The sequence below is a fragment of the Anastrepha obliqua genome, chromosome 4 (assembly GCF_027943255.1).
Source record: "Anastrepha obliqua isolate idAnaObli1 chromosome 4, idAnaObli1_1.0, whole genome shotgun sequence".
NCBI lineage: Eukaryota > Metazoa > Arthropoda > Insecta > Diptera > Tephritidae > Anastrepha > Anastrepha obliqua.
The window spans coordinates 123,500,499-123,519,567 of NC_072895.1; the positions used below are offsets into that span (position 1 = coordinate 123,500,499).

At 37.3% G+C, this 19,069-nt stretch overlaps 1 pseudogene; it reads right to left on the reverse strand.

Moving 5' to 3' along the window:
• Positions 1 to 1,538: 1,538 nt before the first annotated feature.
• On the reverse strand, positions 1,539 to 17,299 carry LOC129244403 (maltase A2-like; annotated as a pseudogene).
• Positions 17,300 to 19,069: the final 1,770 nt, after the last annotated feature.

Below are 19,069 nucleotides of genomic sequence, written 5' to 3' on the forward strand. Positions count from 1 at the left end.
GTACCACTAATTAGAGCTTTATGCGGTTGCACAGAATCGTCATGTGAAGAAAATTATATTACCCTTTGGTACAAGAGTAGGGTATAAATATGAGCTTTAAATGGAGCAAATGTAGCAGAAATTTTGAAGAGTAGCCAAATTTAGTTAATTTCTGAAAAGTTGCACCCAAGTCGGATAATGGTAACACTTTAGTCGGATAATGGAAACACTGAACATGAGAACAAGAGTATAAGGTGCGGTTGCCAGCGCTATTGTTGTACTGCCGAACCCGATGTACAACGTAAACCCCCGTAATAGGACGGTCACAATGAAGGTTTTAATAGAATTTAGGGTAATCGTGGACAGTGGGTGCAACCACAACTTCGATATAGGCACGCACAATTAGTTTTCAGGACAACTTGGTTAAGCCTGACTTTTCTATGCTCTTTCAAGCCTTTATTGAAAAGATAACAGTGCATTTTAATTGGCTCAATCAGTTTCTATTCCATTTATTGTTTGTATTTAATTTGATATAGTAAAAAACACCACCCATAAAAATTTTCCGCGTTACAAAATTCTTCTTCTTTATTCATTTTCTCGGTCAAGGCTAAACACGAAAAAATGTATATGAAGTGTTCAAACAAGTGAGGGAAAGAAACTCGTCTGTCTTTGAAGCAATCAAAAGGCGTCTTCCTTGTGGACTTGGAACACGAGCTCATCCGCTTGTAGACGCAAATGGTTCTTCTTCTAACTAATTCATTTGAGATTGGGTGAATTATTTATTAGTTCATTTGCATTACCAACAAAAACACTACTCATTGGCACAGCAGCTCCGCCATGCTCATATCTAAGCTCAAGGGGAGGTTCTCGTAGACGTTTGCTTGATTGAGACCGAAGAGCAAGAGAAGCACCGTATGAAGTTGGACCAGTTGGGTCGGAAGGGGCTGCAGTTTTTTCCTCTGACGAAAGAGTTGCAGTTGAAGTTGCATGTGCTTAAAGTCTTCCAGGATATTCAAATGTATTGCATTAATTAATGCATCTGTCGAGTTGTCTCTTTTTCAAAAGTTGAGTCGTTTACGGAGTCTTCATTCTCGTCATTGGCATCACAGTCTTCTTCACTTTCTGTATTTTCGCCATCGTTAGACATCAGATAGACTGCTAATTTTTCTAAGCGAAATTACAATGAAAAACAGTAAAACGTAAAACAACACGAAAAGCACGCAAGAACCACAAATTTTGAGCGCTATGACCAGCTCCGCCCTTAGGCAACTTCCCTTTCAGAGCGATTTTAATTCACTTAATTTACTTAAATGCCAGTAAATTTTTCATCTTCCAATAACTATTTTAAATTTCTTACTCATTACTAGTTCTTTAGCTCTGTACGATGAAACTAGTTGTTCTTTTTTTTTATAAAAATTACTCTTTCAATAAATTTACTTTTTATGTCCGAGCACTACCAAATGTGAATTTCAAATGAATTTTTTGCGAATCGTAATAAGCCAGACACGCGGGCTTTAAACACGCTCATGCTAGCATAGATTATTTATGTTTTGGGAAGCCTCCTTTCAAAAAATTGTATTGTTGTAGTTTTTAGAGGAATTTTTGTTGACCTCGCCGAAAGCCAGACCTGTGAAAGATTTCAAAAGAAAATAGTACTAAACTAAAACTTAAAGCTTTCACATATTCTTAAGACCTTGAAAAAGGATTTTTTTCAACAAAAAAATAATTTAAATTATTCTTATAAATGCTGGTTATACTATACTAAAATCACATAAGAAAATTCATTTTAACAGTCAACTGAAACTTCCGATTCACATTCACGCAACCCACCGCAGCATTACCGCTTCATGAGGCATCAAATAAATTCGTTTGCTTAAATCGACCTTCTCACTGAAATGTAAAAACAAAACAACATTTTAAAACTTTTCAAAAATGCCTACGCTCGCAACACTTACCCATATTTGTGAGGTGAATAGGAAGTGAGCAGCACGTACTCCATAGTCTTATTCGCCAAGCCATCTAAATATTCTATTTGGCTACCGAAGTTAGCTAGTAAACGGTACGTCATTTCAATCAATTGGGAAATTTAAACATCTCCACTTCAACTAACCTTACAACTTGAAAGACTTGCTCCTTCAATGCTCCATACGAAAATCCACCAACTTCTTTGAACGCCTTGAATGCTTCCGTTGTTTCAAACTGGTCATTCCCTTGTATATGTTCAAGGTGCTACGTGCCACGCCTCGCTGAGTCTATACATTGAGATATGAGTAGTTAGGATTGACGGGTAGCCAAGTGGAGTTTCCAGTGCTAAGGCCAGCATTCTTTGAAGTGTCCCTTTGCATTGGAGTACGCTCTGGGTCCCGGAACTCACAACTTATTGTGCAGTCGATGTCTGTATCAGTCAGATTCCTGACAGGGATTTCCTTAAGTGATTATTAGCACTTACGTATATTAATAGGTAACAGATGTGCCGGGCAATGCATGCACTATCATCGTCATCAAATCTGTCCTAGGTACTCCTATGCGTGTGGCTGGGCGACTGTTGTCATTATTTCCTATTACCCAGTTAGCCATTTTATGTTTCGTCCATATGGTTTCCATCCATTCTTTGGCGAATTTTTCAACATCCTCTGCAGTGGTACTTCCTCTTAATCGAACAAAGTTAAAATTCATTGGCAGTTGAGTACCAAAATAAGTGCCATTGTTGACACAATCGCTCAAAACATTAATGGGGGAATAAGCCTCGGCAATTTGTGGTCTATGGAAAAATATAGTTGATTTATTTACTTTACAAAACTTTTATTACATTGATTATCTTCGCATTAGATGTGCCTCTCCTGGTGTCACCGCCATGTGCTCGCTGATATTCGTCTAAAACTTTGCGCCATTCGTATAATATTTCGAGATTTTCTGGTTGATCCTTTGTATAAATTCGGTCAAGTATATCTCCAATGATAATAGGCTCATCCGGATATGTACCATTTTCAAACCGTTCACTCCACGATCAAGCCAAAATTCCAAAACCTCGATCAAATGTGCTCGTACCATTGGGTTGGTGTAATTAAAATCAGGTTGTTTGGCTGTTGTAAATAGTACTGTTGGCGTTCTTCATTCCAGGTCCACAAAGAACCACCAAAAAGCCCTATCTGTAAGCAGAAAATAAAGAATGATGAGTTGGTAGAAATAAAAGTAACAATTAATAGTTACTCTGATTACTCTGTATTGTTAAATAATCAGAAATGTTCCGTTTGCTTGACTCGTCACTACGAGTGTCATTTATTGATTGAATTTTTAGTTATTACAATCTGGTTCTTACAGCTAAAGACAGCGTGGCTGCGCTGTCAGGGACGCCGGCAGAGGCGCGGTCAGCTTATGTATAATTCTTTATGTATTGTTTACATAAGAACGTCTAAGGGCTGACGCGGCTCGTAACGGCGGGGAGGAGGTAATATGTTCACTTGGTTGTTGAACCGTCGGCGCATATCAAATATGCCGATGCGGTAATGTCCATGCAGGGCAATGTCCAAGGGATCGTGTTACCACAAGTGCTTGCACATTGTTTATGTGAATATTGTAGTCAAGTGCTACAATGTGTTTGTAATAATATTTATGCATTCAACTGAGTACAGTGAGCATTCGATAAGTGAACATACTACATCTCCCTCCTTTAGAAAAATAACGTAATTACATGAAGTTATTTTCTTAGTGTTATTACTTACTTATGTGTAAAATTTATATATATTTATTTTTTTTCATTTTATGACTTTTAATACTAATTAATTAATAGATTTGATGATATATATATATAGCATTAATTACTTATTATAGGTATGGTATTAATTATATTAACTACTTATTATAGGTATGGTATTAATTATATTAATTACTTATTATAGGTATGGCCATACCTTACTTTATAATAGTAGTCAACTGATTGTGAAGTAACATGTATTTAATATATCAAGAAATGAAAATCTTTAACCTATCTTTATGTACTTTTTGTTTCTTATTTTTACTGTCTTTAATTATTATATTATCGTTATCTTCTATTTTTACTACAGTATAAGGGCCTAAATATGTTTTATCTAGCTTATGACCTGTTTCATTTTTTAATAAAACTAGGTCATCTATTTTTATGTTACTATCTATAATATTTTTATCGTAATATTCTTTATTTCTATTTTTATGTTTTTCTAATAGTAATCTAGCCCTTTTATAGGCTGATTCTAATCTAAACTTAACTTCTTTAGAGTAATCATCTATATTATAAATAGGTTCTATTTTATCTATATTTGTAAAATATTTTGGCAAGTTACTCTGTTTGCCGAAAACTAGCTCATATGGACAATAATTATGTGCCATAGAGGGTGTCGTGTTGAAACAGTATACGAAATATTGTAGCCATAAGTCCCAATCTGTTTTGTCAACAGATATGTAAGAACGGATATATTCATTGAATGTTCTGTGGCTTCTTTCTACTGTTCCAACGGTCTGGTGGTGGTGTGCAGTAGACGTTATGTTGTCTATCTTTAAGTATTTGCACAAGTCAGATATAATTGAATTTTTATATTCTGTTCCCATGTCCGTAATGAACGTCTTCATTGGACCGTACTTCAGAATAAAAGATTCGAATATAGCTTTTGCGACAGTTGTTGCACTTTTGTTTGCAACTGGAATTGCTACTAAGTACTTTGTCAGATCACATATTAAAGTGACTGCGTATTCATTTCCATTTTCCGTGCGTGGTAATGGACCAATTGTATCTACTATCACTCTGTCGAAAGCATATATTGGAGTTTCAGTTAGAGTCATTGGGGTCTTTGTGTGTAATGTCGTCTTTGACATTTGGCATTTGGGACATCTACGTATATACTCTTTGATATGACGAGTCATATTTTTCCAATAGTAGTGTCTTTTTATTTTAGCTATTGTTCTAGCTATTCCTGTATGACCTCCTTGTATTGGATCATCATGGAATGTAAACAGTATTGCTTCTTTTTCTTTATCTTTTTGTATTAGGGTCACCGGCTGGAGTAGCGCTACTCTTAAAGATTTCAATATTTCATTGCCCATTTTTTTAAAAGTATCTATTGAAATTAGTTCAAAGATCTTTTCGCTCGGTGCCACTTTGAGTTGGCTAATATTAAGTATACCGGCTTCCGTTTCAAGCCTTTGAAAGAACTGACCTAAGTCAAGAATTTCATTGGTGTACATATTGCTAACATCAATTCTTGCTATAACTTTATTTCCATGTTTTAGTAAGCATAGAGAGTCTGTTATTCGCAAGGTCACTACTTTTCGTACCTCGTCATTTGCAATGACTTCGTATACGTTGGGCTGAGAAGCATTTAGAGTTTGCTTTCGCAAATCCTCTTTTTCTTTTTCTTTTCCTGCGCAGGAATTTAACTGTTTACTTTGATTTCTGGTAGTGACTTTCAGAATTTTATTACTTATTTGTATGTTTTTTAAGTCCTTTATTGTAATTCTTGATAGCGCATCGGCTACAAAATTATCTTTGCCCTTTAGATATTCTACTGTGAAATTATATTCCTCTAATTCAAGTCTCATACGAGTAAGTTTCGAACTTGGATTTACCATTGAGAATAGGTAAGTAAGTGCTCTGTGATCTGTTTTGACAGTGAAGTGTCTACCATAAATATATGGTCTGAAATATATTATTGCCCAATGAATAGCTGCTAATTCCTGTTCTGTTGTGCTTTTGTTGCTTTCACCTTTTGTGAATGCTCTTGATGCGTATGCAACTGGGAGTTGGAGTCCGTTTTTGTTCTGAGTTAGAACTGCTCCACATGCTTGCTTACTAGCATCTGTGATAATACAGAATTCTTTGCTGAAATCTGGGTATTGTAGGAGTGTTGGATTCATTAGTGCTGATTTTAGATATTCGAAGGCGTTTTGGCAATTAGCTGTCCATTCGAATTTTACATTCTTTTTACATAGCCTCGTTATGTGACGGGAATAATCAGCAAAATTTTTTATGAATCTTCTGTAATAGTTACAAAATGCAACAAATCTTCTAGCGCTGTCCGCATCGTGTGGGACTGGATAATTTTGGATGACGTCGTATTTTTTGTCGTCGGGCAAGATTCCTTTGTCTGTGCATTTATGTCCTAGGAAAGTGACTTCATGCATGAAAAATGAGCATTTTTCGGGATGTAACTTTAGATTGTGTTGTCTACATTTGTCAAAAACATCGGTTAAGTTTTTGAGCATCTGTTTTTCAGAACAACCAATGACTATTAAGTCATCCATATAAAGGAATGCTTGTGAAGGTTCAAGTCCAGAGAAAGCTATAGTCATCATTCTCTGAAACGAATTTGGCGCTATTTTTAAACCGAATGGTAATCGCGTGAAGCGATATGAACCATTGTTTGTTGAAAAAGAAGTAATATCTCTTGATTTTTCTTCAAGTTCAATTTGATGAAAACCTGACGTTAAGTCCAGGCATGAGAAGTACTTTGCTCTACCTAGTTGATCCAAAATATCATCAATTCTAGGGAGCGGAAATTTATCAGACAACAGTTTTTTATTAATTTGACGATAGTCAATTACTAATCGCCATTTTTTTGTTTCCGAATTTGGAAGTGACTTTTTGGGTACTAATAACAAAGGGCTATTATAAGCAGATACAGATGGTTCGACTATTTTGTCGTCAATTAGTTTTTGGACTTGTTTCTGAATTTCGTCTTTGTGACTGTGAGGATTTCTATAATTTTTAATGTATATTTCTTCATCATCCTTCAATCTCAGTTTTTGTTTATAAAAATTATTTGTGGTTATTGGTTCGATTTCTAGTCCGAATACATCGCTGTATTGTTTACAGATTGTTGTTAGTTGATTATGAAATTGTGGTGGGAAATTCTTTGATAGCTGTTTTAGTACAGATTTCTCTCTATTCTCTGGAATTGTTTTAACTACTTCGTAGCTTGAAAGTGGTTCATATTCTAATTTATTTATGTTGATTAACTGATCTTCATTTGTTGTATTAAGCATTCTTATGAATGCATTTTGGGTTGTTGCTATGGTATTTGCTATGTAGATACCATGCAGAATTTCTTGGTTTGGAATAAATACACTGTCTTCTACTGAGTTTATTGTAATTTTTCGGATCACTTGTGATCTTGCTGGCAGAACTATTGAATTGTTGCCAGAACTGTATGTTATCGGAACATAAATTGGGTATTTTAAGTTAGTTGGTCTGATTATAAGCCAGTCTTCAGACGGCTTGAAATCTAATTGACAGTTGTATTTTTTAATGAAATCTATTCCTAGTATTCCATCACATGGAATAGCGAATTGTAAATTTACAATGTGAAAATCGTGGGGGATTATGTAATTTGTGGTTTGGATTTCAATGGAAGTAAGTCCTTTAGATTTGGTTACTTCTTGACTTATTCCCTGTATATTTATTATATGATCAGTTTGAATGTATTGAAAAACATCTGAATTTTCTTTTAATCTAGATATATCTGCACCTGTGTCTATCAAGAATACTAGTTCTTTCCCTGTGTTTATATTTGTGAAGGTTACGTATATGTTTTGGCTGAGATTGATGGTATGAATTTTATTATTTACTGCTGAGTATCTAAAGGCTGTTGGGAGTTTCCCGAAGCGTTTTGGGTCACCCTTACATTATTGTAACTGTTTTGGTTATAACCTCCATTTTGGTGGTTATTTCCTCTATGGTTGACTCTGTTGTTTCCTCTATTATTACCTCTATAATTATTATATTGGTAATTATTATTCTGGCCATTATTGCGGTTGTTGTTATTATAATTATTATTATTATAATAACCTCGACCATTGCCTCTACCATTGCCTCTACCGCGATAATTATTCCTGTTGTTATAATTACCACGGCCCCTTTGGGCTAGCAATATTGAATTGGGATTGCCTGTCATTTCGGTACTACATTGTATATACTTTGTGACGGCTTCATCCATTGTTTTGAAATTGCCTGCCTCGAGGATTGTTTTTAACTTTCCGTGTTCGCAATTTTTAACCATTGTGTTAATGGCTTCTTTAGTGCTGAATTTGTCAGCATGTTCGGCTGATAGGCCTTCGTCAATATACGAAGCTTCCAAAAGCTTTCGTAAATTGTCAATTTCTGTCGTAAATTTTTCGGCAGTTTTCCCTTTTTGCATTGTTTTAGACAATTTGGCTTTTACTACGTCGGATGTTTCAGCAACTATAGTATCTTGCAATTTTTTGATTATTGCATTAATTGTCGTTTCATTTTGGACTTTGTATAGAGTTGAGCCAACAATTTTTGACTTAATGACCTCAACAGCTATTTCTTCGAATGTGCCTTTTGTCAGATTTATTAACTTCAAAGCTGTTACAAATCTTTGAAGATGTATTTTCTGTCCATTGAATTCTGGAATGGCATTCGATATGTCCTTTATGTATGCCCTTTGGGCGTTTACGTCTGTCATGATGTATTCTTCTGTGTCTGCTGAGCTTGTGCTAGAATTCAATCCTTCTTCCTGTTCTATCTCATTATCTTCTTCAGATAAAGTGATTTGTGCAGGAATAGTAAGATCTTTTAGGTCGTTTTCTTTTATGTCAGTTTCTTCGTTTGATTCAGGATCTGAATCTAAATCTGTTTCAACTGATTTCTGATCTTCTTCTCCATGTAGTGTTAATGGTGAATTTAACACTGTTGGAATGAAAATATCTAGCTGATACTTTTCTTTGACGTTATATAAATTTAAACGTAATTTGATCAACAATTTTGATATTTTTGACCAGTTAGTTTTATTTATTATGCGTCTATTGTCATGCACTAATATTCTTGCGTCATTAAATGTTTCTACAAGAATTTTCGCATGTTTATTTAAAGTATCCTTTTGTATTGACCTATTCTGGCTTACACATTTGTAAGATTTATCAAATTTTTCTTTTAGTTCACGGATATTTAGGGTTAGTTGCTCCCATTCCATGCCTGGGATTCATTATATATATGTATATATATAAAAGTTTTTTTTTGTATATATAAACACATTACCATGAGAATCGTGTGTGTTTGTATATTATTTTCAGATCTTATCAAGATCGTTAGCTTGGCTTAAGGCTCTCTTTTTTATACATTTATTATGTAGGATGTAGGCTTTGTAAATAATATATGCACACATAATAATAACGATTATCAGTAACAATATGTTTGTCATTTTCATATCAGTATTTGACGATTCTATTTTATTTATTACATTTGCAGTGGAGTCCACTGTTTTGGTATCAATTAACCCCATTCTGGGTGTTATTATATATATATCATCAAATTTACTTATACTGTTTCTGCTCATATATTTTAGTTTTGTTATTTCTAACGTTAATGTTCATTTAGGAGTCAATTTTAATTTAATTAATTTTTCCTGATTCGATCAACAGCGATCTCCTACCTAGTGGTTTGTATGGCTTCACTGGCCATACTCTAGCGGGCAATGCAGTTATCGCTTCCGCTTACAATATTTGTCTTAAATTAATTACAATATTTTTTTGTATTATATAAATATATCTAAATTCTGCTGCTGTTGATCGTCCATCTGCACCAGCTGGTCTTCGCCGGATCTGGCACGCTGGCGCTCCCTCGTTGACGCAAGCGGCGGGGTGCCTCTCGCGTTTGATGTTTCTAGTTGTTGTTCATCTTGGTGTTCGGATCCGCTGCCGTGCAGTGCTTGCACGTGTATTGGCAGAACGCACTGTCCAATGGTCCCTCGCAGTCGGTTGGGCACTTCTTGGCTGGTTTACTGAGCTGGGCTTTCATTGCTCCTGGCTGGTTTAATTTGGGAATAGTTTTATCAATTATTTTTATATGTCTTTGTGTGGTGGTAGAGGTTGAATGCTTATGGTTTGCCTTCTGGGCTTGATCAATCTGATCTAGCTCGGCTTGTAGTGCTATTGTTGCCTCCCAACGTAATGGTGGGTTGGTGGCAAACAATAGTTTGAGAATTTCCGCCTTCCTCTTTTGGAGGCGTACTCGTATGCCGCTTCTTCCGGCTTTTTTTTCTTTTTAATTACTGCATTCATTTGAACCTCTACTCACTCAGACAAGTTAGTTTCCAACGCTGTTCCTGCTCTTTGCCTTTTTGCGATGTAAAGTTGTCCAGCGTCCAGCTGCTTCAATACTTTGTATATGTTGTTGGCATAGCTTTCTTTCCTCCTGCTGCTTGACTCCAGGACTTTGTCACGGTCGCCATGTATTGTTAAATAATCAGAAATGTTCCGTTTGCTTGACTCGTCACTACGAGTGTCATTTATTGATTGAATTTTTAGTTATTACAATCTGGTTCTTACAGCTAAAGACAGCGTGGCTGCGCTGTCAGGGACGCCGGCAGAGGCGCGGTCAGCTTATGTATAATTCTTTATGTATTGTTTACATAAGAACGTCTAAGGGCTGACGCGGCTCGTAACGGCGGGGAGGAGGTAATATGTTCACTTGGTTGTTGAACCGTCGGCGCATATCAAATATGCCGATGCGGTAATGTCCATGCAGGGCAATGTCCAAGGGATCGTGTTACCACAAGTGCTTGCACATTGTTTATGTGAATATTGTAGTCAAGTGCTACAATGTGTTTGTAATAATATTTATGCATTCAACTGAGTACAGTGAGCATTCGATAAGTGAACATACTACAACTCACCCAATTACTTGGCGGCGTAGGCTCGCCCGTTTCTGGATCGATTTTACCATCATCCCATACATAGAAATCATCGTAACCACCTTCTACGACTATGGTGAAAAGGCGGAGCAGACAGAAAATCTAAAATTTATTAAGAAAACTAAAGACTTCGAAAGAATGTGGAGTTGGTGTGCGTCCTCCTCCTATTTATGGTGTGTATTGATGATTTTCCACAGATGGTTCCATGGTTTTTTATGAAGAGCTTCTTCATGGCAGAAATTCACGCCGAATATTTGCCATTGCTTGCACAGGAGCGACCGCTATTAGAAGGAACTGCCGAATGGTAGTCAAACACCAACTTATTCGACTACAGCAGCCGCTAAAAAACACGAAAACTATGTATGTATGTACATTTCGCAAAATTGTGAATATTTTCGGTCGTACATTTCGCTGATGTAAGGGAAAGCATCGAAGAAGAATTTATATCAAGCAACTTTTGCGCATCTTTTAGAACGCACTCCGTGTGCGCGCAATTTCGCGACTGCAGAACCCCAATTGCGCCTAAGTGTCATAGAAAATTTCACCACAAGAACCGACGACTGTAAGCACGCGCGCGGGGGGCATTTGGCAAATATAATAAATCCTATTTTTCGGAAGGGATCAGCAACAGCATTGAACAAGGTGTGTAAGCCTAAAAGAAAAATAAAATGGTTTACCCCAAACAATTAACTAGTTTTTAGTTTTGTACGGACTTTTTAAACGACCCTCGTACAAGTATTCGTATCAAATACTTAGGTAAGGCGGCTGTCGTAGACGATTTAGTTTGCGAGGCTGATCTTATCTGCGAAGCATCTAGAAATTTATTTGCTCCGTAATATTTGGACACATGCTTTGTATCGATCTTTAAGTGATGAGTGCGCATACGTACATACATACATATCTACAGATATGATAAGCAACGTGTCTCACAAGTCCATCAACACAAGGGGTTGCTTCTGAATTTACGGCTCTCGAAAAAACAAATTGTTGTTTCAATATTTTTGTATGTAAACAAATAACAAAAGGCTACTGAACTGCAGGGGCGTACCCAGAATTTTTTTTCGGGGAAGGCGGCGCGGAATTTGTATAAGGTCCACTCAATGCTCTAAAAAGAAGAATTAACAATAGCAACAATACAATTTTTTTATTTAATGAAAACAAATAAAATCCCTATCATAATGGAACAAATAGAAAAGTGTTCTAGTTCTAAGCTCCTCTAAGATGCCGAAACTTTAACAGGAGTAATAAAAATAAGCAGATTTTTGAGCGTTCCCACATGACACTGAAAATGTTTTTTATTGCAAAGTCTACCAGCCTCGCAATGCCAAAATCAGTCACATGGGACTTGCTTATTGTTGTACTAAAATTCAAGTGGCTATAAAACTACGCAACCGCAATAGCCGAATGTGGTGAAGCGTGATTACCAGTTTCGAACCCCCGGGCATGAAACTTGAAATGATAGAAAACGTTTTATTTCTAATAGCGGTTGCCCCTCGGAAAACAAGGGCAAGCCACTGAATGTATTTCTGCCATGGAAAAGCCCGGCACAAAAAACCATTCGTTGTACGGAGCTGGCTTGAAACTGCGCCTTGTACGGTTATTCCCTCCAGCGGTTATTCCTTCCCATCTTGTTATACGGTTATTTCCTCCCGATTATATACAGTCTGTGCGACTGAGGAACCTTATAAGGTTGTTTACGTTATACCAACCGGCTCTTCGCGGTTTTCAAAAAGTGGTTTACCAAGGGCTAACAACCTCGCCTTTCATAAGGTAGGGCATTCACATAGGAAGTGGAAGATAGTTTCCTTTTTCTCCGGTAGACTACAACTATGACAAAATATATTGCAAGGGATAAAATGGATATCCCTCTCCTATAGGTCAGAAGCCAGTTATCACTGCCGTGAGTCTTCAGTTTCATATTTATCAATGTTGCCATTTGTTTACACCCAAAGGTGTAAATTCCGATTTTGAAAGAATATTATTGATGATAGATCCCTATCTTGCCAGTTCGTCTGCTTTTTTGTTCTCATCAAAGTTCCGATGTCCTGAGTTTTCGCTCAAGGTGGTAACCATAACAAGGTGGACTATTTCTGCTTTGTTCCCCTAGTTTAGGGGTTGTTATAGCCGAATCCAGTGCCCGGATTGCAGCTTGGCTATCTGAAAGAATGGCGATATTGTCGTTAAGAGAGAAGTCTGCGATTAGTAGCCTACAAGCTTCCCCATTGCCAATACTTCTGCCTGAAGGCATTCAGGAGCTGTAATACTGCGCCTTATATGTTGGTTCACTTGAATAGAGACGCTTAGTTAGCTCACATTTGTTGAGAATTAAAAATATATAGCAAAAATATGCTTACAGGCTATCAATGCATCCCAACAATCTTGGCAGAGATATTCTTCAGCACAACAACTCTATTCCACGTCTCACAAGAGGTAGGCCTTTACAAAGAACCTGTTTAGGTCACACCCCAAATTCTAATAAATGGCCACCCTATTTGGCCACCCTAATGTTAACTGTGCCTACCGTTCCAACTGTTGCAAACCACCGGTTCCAGTCGCTGCAACGTTAAGGTCGTTAACCTCGGCATTTCTCCGCCGAACAGTTAAAACATTTACTGTGTTAAACACTGTTCGGTGAGGTTACTTTCGTCTTAATTTTAAAATTTAATTTCACAGGACGTGCCAGCCGGGAGGAGGTAAGGACAATTCCGTGTCATCATACATATATATATACATACAGCTGCGCATGTCATAGAGAATGTGAAGATCCCGATACCCCAATCGATGACGACGGAATTGTAGTTCCGTTACCCGACCATGACGAGGTGAGAATAGCAATAGCACGGCTAAAGAACAACAAAGCCGCGGGCGCCAACGGACTGCCGGCTGAGCTATTCAAACATGGCGGCGAGGAGCTGGTAAGGTGCATGCATCAGCTTCTATGCAAAATATGGTCGGATGAAAGCATGCCTGCCGATTGGAATTTAAGTATGCTCTGCCCAATCCATAAGAAGGGCGATCCTGCAATTTGTGCCAATTACCGCGGGATTAGTCTTCTAAATATCGCCTATAAGGTTCTAGCGAGCGTATTGTGTGAAAGGCTGAAGCCCACCGTCAACCAACTGATTGGACCTTATCAGTGTGGCTTCAGACCTGGAAAGTCTACCATCGACCAAATATTCTCAATACGCCAAATCTTGGAAAAGACCCATGAAAGGAGAATCGACACACACCATCTTTTCGTCGATTTCAAAGCTGCATTCGACAGTACGGAAAGGAGTTACCTGTATGCCGCGATGTCTGAATTTGGTATCCCCGCAAAACTAATACGGCTATGTAAGATGACGTTGCTCAACACCAGTAGCGCCGTCAGAATTGGGAAGGACCTCTCCGAGCCGTTTGATACCAAACGGGGTTTCAGACAGGGTGACTCGCTGTCGTGTGACTTCTTTAACCTGATGTTGGAGAGCATCGTACGAGCCGCAGAACTTAATCGCTCAGGCACAATTTTTTATAAGAGCGTACAATTGTTGGCGTATGCCGATGATATTGACATCATCGGCCTTAACAACCGCGCTGTTAGTTCTGCCTTCTCCAAACTGGATAAAGAGGCAAAGCGAATGGGTTTGGTGGTGAACGAGGACAAAACGAAGTACCTCCTGTCTTCAAACAAACAGTCGGCGCACTCGCGTATCGGCACCCACGTGACTGTAGACAGTTATAATTTCGAGGTTGTAAAAGACTTCGTCTATTTAGGAACCAGCATTAACACCGATAACAATGTCAGCCTTGAAATCCAACGTAAAATCTCTCTTGCCAACAAGTGCTACTTTGGACTAAGTAGGCAACTGAGTAGTAAAGTCCTCTCTCGACGAACAAAACTAACACTCTACAAGACTCTCATCATGCCCGTCCTAACGTATGGCGCAGAAGCTTGGACGATGACAACATCCGATGAAGCGACGCTTGGAGTGTTCGAGAGAAAGATTCTGCGTAAGATTTTTGGACCTTTGCACGTTGGCAACGGCGAATATCGCAGACGATGGAACGATGAGCTGTATGAGCTTTACGACGACATAGACATAGCGCAGCGAATAAAGATCCAACGGCTACGTTGGCTGGGTCATGTCGTCCGAATGGATACAAACGCTCCGGCTTTGAAAGTATTCGATGCGGTACCAGCTGGTGGTAGCAGAGGAAGAGGGCGGCCTCCACTGCGTTGGAAAGATCAGGTGGAGAAGGACTTGGCTTCACTTGGTGTGTCCAACTGGCGCCGGTTAGCACGAGAAAGAAACGACTGGCGCGCTTTGTTAAACTCGGCCAAAATCGCGTAAGCGGTTATAGCGCCAATTAAGAAGAAGAAGAATATACATACATGAATATTCCGTGTCATTATATATTGTATCATACATATAGGTACATATGTACATTCTACATATAAATATTACATACATATATTATATACATCTAAATATAAATAAAAGATGGTAATAACTAGACACTAACACGCTTTTCTTCTTTTTCTATTATGTAAAAAATATCATTATCGATGATAACATAACCTTTTAAGCCACCAGGCAAAAAAATAGAAAAAAATATATATAACCCAATGTTTACACGTTATGTGGTGCGTAGGTAATAGGTTTGTGTCGACATCACCTTCTCGAGCTGCTCAAGATCGCCGGTTTATTAGATTAAGATATTATTAAAATTGCTTATTGTTTAAAAGCAAAAATTTGAAGTTGGTTGGTTGGCTAAAGTGGTGATTCTTCCAGAATCCAACTAGCGCTTCCGCGCCATTTTGTTGCCACATCCTTGTTACCACCTTGTCTAACGGTTATTTACAGCATGATTATATCCAGTCTGTGCGGTTTAAGAACCTTATTCGGTTGTTGGCGTCTAAGCCAGACAGTTGTTCGAGACTCTCGCACAGCGGTTGGCCCACGGTTAGCATTCTGTCTTTCCATAGGGCAGGGCATTCACAGAGGAAATGGAAGGTTGTTTCTTTTTCTCCGGTTGTTTACAACTGTGACAGTATGTATTGTTAGGGATACCCATTTAGTTGCTTGAAATTTGGACTAAAAATAGAAAAATTGTTTACAGAATTTGTCAAATCTAAAAAGTAACAAATTTTATAAAATCGGTGGAAAATCCATTACTCTTTTTGGTACAATATACCATCGCGTGACTAATCGTGTCACATTTGGCTATGCGTCTACTGCAGGGTTAATGATTAAATGATTACTACGCACTTCAGGAAACTTGTTAATAGCCTTATCAGTTTTAATTTTTTTGATAATTTGCCATAATTGATTCACCAAAAATAGTCGCGAGCTTTTAACGAGCCACTGAAAGCACCAAATTCACTTCACTTAAATTATTTTTTCTATTTGTTTTACTTTTGTACTTCTTATTATTTTTAAAGGGATATACATTTTTTTCAAACCATTTGAGCACTCATTTAATTTTGTAAAAGCAGTAATGGGAGATTTTTAATGCATGTAGAGTAAAGCTTTCTATTGGCCCCCAAATGGGTTTTTCAACTTTTTTCAGGGGTCACTGCGTCTCACTTGAAACTTGGGAGTTGAATTTAGGACCTATTTGAAGCACCAGTGGAGACTTCAGATGCCATGAATTTCACTGTTAAAAGCGGGTTTCCGAAATATATTCAAATATTTGACTTTTTTAAATTGCAGAATAATGGCAAATTTAATTTATATCAAAACTTAACACTTAACTATTCGAACTTTTAACTATTACCGTTCAGGCTTCACTGCAAGAAAACTTCACTCAATCGCATTCCTTGTCTTCGCGTCTGCTATTCAAGGTGAAATGACGACAAATGGAAGCTAAGCTATAAAGGCTATAAAAGTCAACACTCGTCGTGTTTATGATAATTATCATTAACGAGATAGCCACACATTTTATTGGTCTCAAAAGAAAAATGTAAAAAATAATAAAGTCATAAACGACTTGCAAAGCACGCTACAATACCTACAACAGATGGTATCACTACAATAACTTGGCATTAGTGCGATTCGACCATTTTCAGAAGTCTGGTATGGAGGTTGAAATATTTTATTGCATGGCATGAAATATTTTATTGCAATAAAATTTGAATTCAACATTAGAATCATAAGATAAGTAAATATTTTGTAGACTTTGCCGAAAAGTAACAGTTCCTGTTTTGTGCTACACGCAAGATATCGCTTTATACATTCCCTACACAAAGGAAAGCTGGTCCATATAACATATTCACCATTAGTGGTGAACATCAAATCAAAATATGTGGGACTGCATGGAGAACGTTACACAACTTCTTCATTCAATTATTCTGTGAATCAAAAAATTAAATTTTATTTGTACTCAATAAATTCAATAAAGGTTAAACATCTCATATTAATGTAGTACGCAAACATCCTCCATTCTATAGTTATTTAAACATTCACCTTACAGCAAAAAGTATTTATTACAAATTATTTGAAATTTAAGAATATGAAAACTAAACGGAAAATTTATTCAATCGAAGAATTCGTCTGCTGACTGTAGCTCACCAACTCCCTGTTATAACTCTGATTAACCAAACAGTCATATTGCCTAGCTGATTGGCTAATTTTGGTATCTCTCTCGCTCACTTCCATTTTGTGTCTTTACCTGTAGAGAGCATTGCGAGTAGATCGAGTCTCGAATATCCCAGCATAATGATCTCTTGGCATAAAACTCACACAAATATCCGACCATAAGGTGCTCCACTGAAACTACGCATTTTCTTCTGGCTCGATTAATTTCCTACTACAAATGGGATTAATATCAAAAAGTTCTCCACCTAGTAATCTGGCTGACTTCAGCTAGGGACTTACCTCCCACTGACTGGACGACTTAGTATTGACAGTCCCCGTGATTGAGCTTGTATTGCGGTTCGGCTCCACATACCTTCCGCCGCTCGCAAATTTTCAGGGATTTTACAATCTATATATATGAAAATTCAGCCGTTTTTCGCGTTGTGATGAACTTTACGGAGAATGGCTCAACCGATTTTAACCAATTTTAAGAATCGGATGCCAGGGTCTCGAGAAATAGGCCAAAACGTGGACCCGGGTAACCCTAGGATGTGTTTGTACGATATGGGTAGCAAATGGAAGCTGCTGATGATTGCTATAGTATAGAGTATTTTTAATGCCACTCCGTAACTAGGGTCTCGAGATAAAGACCAACACGTGGACCTGGATAACCCTAGGATGTGTTTGAACCACATGAGTATCCATTGTAAGTTGTTGATAAATGCTAATGAAAAGAGGACTTTTCTTTTCGCTGGGTAACTAAGGACTCCAGATATAGACCAATTGGGAACTCGCCTTCAAGTTAAGAGATTGCATTCTTATGTATTTCCAGTGTGTTGACATTTCATCATTTGTAGAAATTTCTTAAGTCACATTTTCCACTTATTTTCAGGTCTACATGTACAGAAAAAAGTTAGTGCCATGAATTTTTATTCTTATCGATTGATGGTTCGTCCACACAAGTCCACAAGAATACAAAAGATATAATTTTATCTTGAGATGTCGTAAACTATATCATCAGTACATCGTTGATATGTATGGCAAAATAGAAACAGAACGTCTTAATTTTATTCGTTTCAAGCAAGCAAAATTAAGATCTGAACAATATATTCATTTGCAAGATGCGATAGCGAATGATGCTAATATTAATGACATCGGACGTTTAACTATATTGCCATCTTCGTATATTGGTAGCCCACGGAATATGAACGAAAATGCACAAGACGGATCAAATCGATAACCTTATATCAGCTAAAATTCCTAATCTCACTGCTGATCCTGAGTTATTTCAAGTTGTCGTTAAAAACATGATACATGGACCGTGCGGTGAACTAAATGTGAATTCACCATGTATGATTGATGAAAATTGTTCGAAACGATACCCAAGGCAATTTACTTCAGACACAATAACGGGCAATGACGGATATCCGTTGTATCGACGTAGATCACCTAATGATAATGGCAAAACGGCAACTATTAGAATGCATAACAAGGAAGTTGAAGTTGATAGTCGTTGGGTGGTTCCGTATTGTCCATTATTATCGAAAATATTCAACGCTCATATTTTTTTTTATTTTTTTTATATTTTTTTTTCCATTATAAATTACGATCTGTTAATATTAACAATAAGTAATTGGTGTTAGGGTTTGGAATTAAAATGTCCCTTCCCTTTGAAAGAGAACATTATTGTCTTTGGTGGTATTTAGTTACAATTTTACTAATACATAGTTTTCTATAATTTTATTTTATTTTATATTACAGTACGAGCAAGATCTGTGGGTGTTTTGCGCTTTAGTCTTCTTAGTTTAAGTTCCATTTCCGGTATCAGTCTCATCTCATGGTTTTTGTGCT